The sequence below is a fragment of the Mycetomoellerius zeteki genome, unplaced genomic scaffold (assembly GCF_001594055.1).
Source record: "Mycetomoellerius zeteki isolate Tzet28-1 unplaced genomic scaffold, Tzet1.0 scaffold470, whole genome shotgun sequence".
Lineage (NCBI taxonomy): Eukaryota > Metazoa > Arthropoda > Insecta > Hymenoptera > Formicidae > Mycetomoellerius > Mycetomoellerius zeteki.
The window spans coordinates 156,668-164,486 of record NW_017257469.1 but is presented as its reverse complement, the minus strand read 5'-3'; positions in this window follow the sequence as shown (position 1 = coordinate 164,486).

Below are 7,819 nucleotides of genomic sequence, written 5' to 3'. Positions count from 1 at the left end.
GTAAATTTTTTTTTTTTTAATTTATTTTTATAGCCCCATGGCAACCGGTTCCTCGCGAGTCGTGACTGCATACATACGTGGTTCCTGCTCGGATTCAGGATACGTGGCAGTTATTTCGGGAGGCACGAACGCCGCCGTCTCGACGTACCGGTAGACGCCGCGCCGTCATTCTTCTGAGATTTTATCACCGAGGGAAATGCGTCGCGTCGCATTGATGCGTACCATCGGTCGATAGATTCTCATACGTCTCTCGTCGTATGAAAATGTCGTACGTATGTTCGTACGCAACTTGTTTGAAATAGATACGTGAAAAAGAATATGTCTTTTTTTACGATATGAGAATAAGTTTTTAAGACTTTCTTGTTTCCAGAAATTACATTTATTGCCGTAGATATCGTAAATAGAAATAAAAGGAAAATAAAAAAAAACAAAAAGGGAATGACAAATAAAGATATGATTATCTTTATAAAAATTTACCGGAAAGTAGTGATTAATTATTTATTTTGAGTGAAAACTGATATTTGGTGTTTTCGTTACGATACTCAAAATAAATAATTTCTCGTATTAAATTTCATTTTTGTAAGGTTTATGCATCATGTTTGAGTAGAGATAGCTTTTTCATCTACAAGTACACAAATACATGTTCGTTTCTTCTATATTCTATATGTAGAATGGATCAGACTGCAGACGTTTCTTTCATCTCGGATGGTGGTTTATACGACTACGCTTTTGTGTTTGCAGGGGGTCCCAGATATATTTGGAACAAAGAGGACGAAAAAGAAGGCGAGATCTTTCAGCGGAGTTTTCGCTTATAACGCTTTCGAAAATCTACTGGAAAGAAGTTTTTCAAATTACAGTTTAAATCAACGCGCGTAAAAATAAATTAATGTTCACGCATGGCAGAGCAATGAAATATTCATCGAATAATCGGATAATTGACTATTAATGATCAGAGTCACGTATGTAATAATTTATTGTATAAATTCATAAACGATTCAATTAGAATAATTTCGGTGATATATTATTTCTTTAGAACGATAAAAGATGGATTTATTTAGTAGAATCTTTCGCAAATGTATTTCTGATACTTTTGACGAAAACGTGAATTTAGAAAGCGGTTTATAATCTTGAAAATACCTCTCAGTTTTTTCCAACAATTATCTGAGCAAAAGAACAAAAAAACTTTTCTATTTTTAGAACGAGGTCGCTTCTTTTCTTCAGCAGCCTTTTTCCTTTATATTTTCATCTTGTAAGTAGGATATTCCGGATTTGTCGCATTTTTCCGCGAGCGACAAGCTTGACGATAAATCTTCTTTGAATTTCTACACCTACGTTTACTGAAAATTTCTTGTATTATATCGCTTACATTCAATTTATTCATTTTTTTTAAATATATGTTTACGTAAAATTACAAAAAGATGAGAAAGAGAGACAGATGGATAAATAATCTCTTTTTACAATTTAGGATTAAAGAAACTACAATAAATTTGCTAGTAAAAGTAACGTAGTATCGATTGTAGTTGATACGCATTATGCAAATGAACTCATGTTGAAGTCATACAAAGTGAATTAATACAGATACAAATTAGTGAATTAAGTAATTAAGTCGCGGAAGAAAATAATTTGCGCGATCGCGCGCCAACATTAAGAATTAAAAGTAACGTGGGATAATACTGGCAGAATACGTTAGCATCCGTTTTCTAGATCCTCTCGAAAAAATTTTTCACATAAAAGTTTTCCATTGAACCAAGTAAATACGGTGAGAGATAGATATATAAAAATTACATTATAGACATAATAAAAGCTTAGAGTGTTATCGATTACACGTTTACAGAAACATATCTACTCTTTGTTTTAAGAAATTGATGACAAAATTGTAAATTGGACAGAGAAAGGTTAATGACCTCGCGAAAAGCTTACCGATATGTCTTGACTTATTGTTAGGTACCCTAACTCGGAATATCCCGTGTCACGAGGGGTTGTACCTTAATGGCTATGCGTTTCGAGTTTGACTCGCCCTAACCGAAGACGGTCTTACATCGTAGACGCTTCGTTCTATGTAATGCTTTCGGTTTGTCATAGTCACGCACTCACGTGCCATTCTAACATATTGATTCGAACTAGTGTGTCTGATAAATATGAAAAACTCGTAATTGAGCTACAAATTTTATTCCTTCAAAATTTACACGTAAAGAACATATTTATTCATATATTTATTCAAAACTGAAGGTTTTCATAAATATTTATTTAAGAATATTTTATAATTATTTTACAAGTGTTCTAACATATTTATTAAAACAAAATGTAAATTAAAAAAAATTAGTTCCACACCAATGAGCATTTTTCCCTTTATTCTAATAATTAGTAACCCCTATAATAAATATTTAGATAAGCTTTTGTGATAGAAAGTCATTTATTTTATTATTTTTTATATCAAATTCTGTTGTACTGCTTTACTGTTTAAAATTTGAATTTGAATATAGGTTTATGAAGATGACCTCGCTTGTACCCTACTCTTAGCAAGGTTGTCAGAAATTATCTAACTGATTGATATAAGCATACTATAGACTACTATAGAGCATGTATTTTCTTATGGTCTTGACTTACTTATAAGCAAACGTAATTACTTAACTGCTACAGTCCGTAAAATATTCTGTCTTTGCGAGCTTGGTTTAGGAAATATTATATCGAGGAGAAAATGAAAGCTATTGCTGATGCTTTTACTAAAAAAATATATTAAATAATGTGATTATACAGAGTTGAATGGATGCGAAATAAAAAATATTTGTAATCATATTTATAAATATATTTATTAAAATCAAATAAAAAGTATTTATTAATGTATTCATATGTATTATTCATTTATTAATTCGAATATTGACGATGTATTCATCAAAACACTAATTCCAATTATCATATTTGGCAAGGCTATGATATACGGATTTGGTCAATTTATGCGTCTCCACTGAAAAAAGAAGTGTTTAATTTTAAATATTAAAATGTTCTGTTCTTGTCTCCATTTTTTAAATACTTAAAGATGTTTTAATTTTAAACTTTTTCCATAAATAAAACATTTGTTTGGATTTAAAATGCATAAATTCAATCCGAACACGTAGTGTTTTGTTTATTGAAAAAGTTTAAAACATCTCCAAGGGACGTCCGTATGTGTCCTTTGAACATCCTAAGGATATCCTCAGAATGTATCCCGAATAAAATGTACTACTGTTAGAGTAATAATTATAAACAAGTGTACGTTCAGCCGTGAAAAGTTAAGATCAAAATATATCAAAATTGAAAGAATATTTTTCGATCGAATATTTAAACTTTTTTTTGCATTTGCTCCTTACGTCATGCGATTAATTATATGACGCGCGCCGAATATTTTCACCAATGGATTTGTGGCTGTGTTATTAAGAAACGTGACTCAAGATGGATTAAAAACGTTTTAAATCACGTAAAATACATTTTTCGAGATATAAGAAATTGCGCAAAGAGTTTTGTATGTAATTGCTTGGAATTGCCCGTTAATAGAATTGAGATATCAATACGATGTTGGTTAAAATTTGACGAGCGATACTTTTTTTATTTTTCTGCAAAGAATCCGTAACAATGAGAGACATCGGTAAATGGCACTTCTTGCATAATAAAAACTATATATTCCAACTGATTATAGTGAAACGAATAGCGAGGTGAGGAAAGCTCGCGAACGTCAAATTATTACTGTAGGTACCGTAGCTACATCTTGCGCCTTGACCCTCCCGGATGACTTTTGAACGTTGACAAAAATAGCGGCGCGACGGCGTTATACATCTATATGTAGATGCAACATGAGTGTCGGCATTAAGCCTGCGAGAGAAAGAGGGCCGACATCCCTCGACATAAGGAATCATCCCGCGCCTCTAGTGAGAAAGCTTCTATATATTTCCGGTCTAGGCATTCATCAGGCTACATATTTACTATAACAATATTCTACTCTCCAAACTTAATTCAACTCGAGAAATAAGACTATTATGTTAAATCTATAAGGTAAACGTGCCTTAGTGACCGGACATGTAATTATGTTCGGACATTTACACAAAACTTTTTATATATATTTTAATATTATTATTAATTTGCTTCTTACATATATTATAATTTAATTGTAATCGCTTTAATCATAATTAAATTGCAATATTATTATTATATTATAATAAAAAAAGCATTAATAATAATAAATTTTGTGTAATTATTCAGACATAGGTATCTACATGTCCGCTCACAGGGACGTTTATCTTAGCTCTTACAAAACATCAAAGAGAAAATCGAGAATTGTAACAATATATTTCTCTATATGGATAAATTATTAGTGTCGTATTAATAATCACCGACTTGAAAAATTCGCTGGCACCAATCTTGTCACGAATCGCAGGCTATTACGCAGTCGTTTTTACAATAATAATTATATCTGATTCTTTGACAAACGAGATTTCCTTGAGAACAGAAATCTGTAAAGTTGAGTCATCCGAGTCACGCCCTAGAGCAAGTAATCGCGATTTAGATATTATAGTTCAAAACTATATCCTACCGTACTATTGTTAGGCCGGCCACACATATTCAAGCAAATTTGTCAAATATGCTTGCAGCGCAAGCTGTTTGTGCAAATTTGCTTAAACGTGTGTGGTCAGCCTTAGATTTTCCCTGCTCGATTTTACACACATGTCGCAGATTTCTCATCATTTATAAATTTTATTATTAATCCGAAACGATCGATCAGAAGATAGAGATAGCGAGCGCGATGAGAACTCACCGGTATGTTCCAGCCTCGAAATAGCAGCTGGCGGCCGTCGACTCTTGGCGAGATTTTTGCGTTCCGTGTGTGCACTTTCCTTTTTCTTCCTTCGATTTCTTTGTGGCGGATACACTTTGAACTCGTTGCGAGTGTCGCCGAGAAAAGATCGTGATGGAACGAAAGAAACGAGAGATTATTGGACACGCGAAAGCCGAACCTTAGGCTACTCACGAATCTGTTTAGCGATATCAAACCGGTCTTACTATTAGTGACATAAATAAATAACTAAAGAAAAATAAATAAATAAATAAATAAATAGATCGTCTGGATAGATATGTGGAGTATCCGCGAATAGCTTCCGCGAATCTCCTTATTTCCTTCGACTTCCGAATGAATCGGCGCGCTCCGACCGACTGCATCAGTGCACCCGTGCACCACGCTACGTCGACCCTCGATTACGACTTCTCCTCGAGTGGCGAGAAAAAGCTCGCGTGAGAAAGCGAGAAAGCATGACGAGCTTCCCTTCCTTCCTTTCTTCCTTCCTTCCTTCCTTCCTTCTTTCCCTCCAACCCTTCCTTTCTGCTTTCCTATTTTAACATTTTCAACTCCGACTCGATCCCAAATTTGCCGATCATACTTCTATGCTTTTGAAAGAAGGGTTCAATTTTTTTTTAACGCATCGTTACAGAAAAATGTTATCATCCAAATAGGCTAATGTTTATTGAAATTTTCAAATATTCTAATTGATATTTCGTTTCGTCTTGATATCAAAAGTAATGGATATGTTAAATAATATATAAAATATTTAATTTAGCTAATTATGATACCGTTCGCGATTATCACAACTATTGCAAACTATGAAAACATAATTGATCGGTTGTTTTTCCTAGGAATATTGATTATTGAATAAAAAATACTTAATTTCGTTCCATCGAATATATTATATAAAAATAGTTTTTTTTCTATTAACTTTCGGAACTTTTTGAAAATACTTTTTGTTGGTTAAATTAATGTGCATGCGCGATAATTTGACGTTAAACATATAGCGGCATTTAAGACGTTTTTCATGCAGAGTCAATTTTAAATGACAATTGATCATCACGCTGCGTGAGTCACCGGTGATCTACAATATTTCTCTTTGCGTTTGTTATATTTGTAAGTAATATGTATTTAATAATAGTAAAAGTTACAAAAGTTATTATTATTATTATGATTAAAGAAGACCTTTCACCTACCCTGATGAAAATTTTTCTTAGAATAATATATTTTTCATATAATTTTTCAGAATTATATAATTAAATTTACGTTTTCTCGTTAATTTTTTTATATTTTCAGAATTTTTATATAATTTTTCAGAATTTCTATATAATTGTATAACTTTCTCACATTTTTTATACGAATTGGAACACTTCTCAGAAAATCTACATCTTTTCTTAGAATTTTTCATATATGTTAAATATAAAATATCGTAAAATACTTCTGAAATTTTTTGTAAGTATAATTTCTGAGGAAATGTTATAAAATTTAAAAAATTAAAAAATATTTTTTAAAAATATTATGGGAAATCTCAGAATATTTCAGAATTCACTGCAAAATTCCGAGAGAATGAAAAATTTTGAGAGAAGATGTAAACTTTTCGAATATTTCTGAGTATTTCTGAAAAATGTTCCAATTCGTATAAAAATTATAAGAAAAATTTTCACCAGGGTATAAATGTATTAATATTTATCAAATATTACATAATATTACATTATATATCCACGTATGATATAAAAGATCATTTTATTTTTAATTTATTTTTAATTACAATGGTTCTTTTTATAATCAGTTTAATATCAAAAGGCCTGAATGGAAAGTCTAGCATGAAGCTCTACGTACAATGGAAAAAATATTAAGAATAAAAATAAATATTAAGATTTTCCAGATTATATTAAGAGGTTCCAGGCTCGAACGCTGGCTGAGGTAATATTTATCGCAATAAGTTCTTTATAGTTTTTCTAATTTAATTTAGAGGGGATTATTAGCGTTTCAGACTGACTGTGTTGAAAGTCTGAAAGTTATCGGCGCGCAATCATATCTGAAATAAATTGATTTAATAAGGAATATATATTGTATTATTCGAAATATCTAACTTTGATCGCTAATGACGTTCTCTATCTTATTGATATATTCATATACACGGTCGTTCTTAATCTTAAAATTTTAACCTATGAAAAATCGTAGATTTCGCGTTATATGTTCCAACATGCTCCTATTATCCATAGCTCTTCGCCTTGGAGTGAGTAGGAGCTATGTTGGAGCATGTTGGAGCATACAACGACGCGTACAAACCTCGTCTAATCCTGTGTAACTAGTTTCTAATAGGTTGAAATATCTTAATATTTTTATTATTGTTCTTAATATTTCTTCCATTGTATACAGGCCTTGAGTCACCGCCGTCATCAGCAAATCCACGTGACATGGAACATTTTAAAAGATCTCTAGAGGCATTCAATTGGAAATACAAAACAACGCACATCAGTTACATATATCTATATATCTATATATGTAACTGATGCACGTTGTTTTGTATTTCCAATTGAATGCTTATAGATATACATATAAATGTATGTATATCTATAATGTAAAAAAATATTACCTATTATATATACTACCTATTATATATGTAAAGTATATACATATATGTAAAGTAATGTATATATTCATCATGTGTATATCTATGGTCACATGTCACGTGAAAAGGATATACATTTCTTGTTAAAAGAAGGATCAAAATCTATGCATATTAACAAAGTTTTCCTTGTTTTTGAAGATTGGTCCCCAACTGCCATATTTATCATTTTTGCTTGACGATTGTTGCTGAGACGATTGTTGCTGAGAATTTCGCTGCTGGTGTTGACTTGACGACGTATTTCCGTGTTTTTCCTTGTCTTTGCTTGAACATTTGTAATTGAACATTATTATTCAGTGTTCTCTACACTGAAAAAAATGCATGTAATTTTACATGGAAATTACATGTTTACACTGAAAAAAAAGATTGGCTGCTGCAGC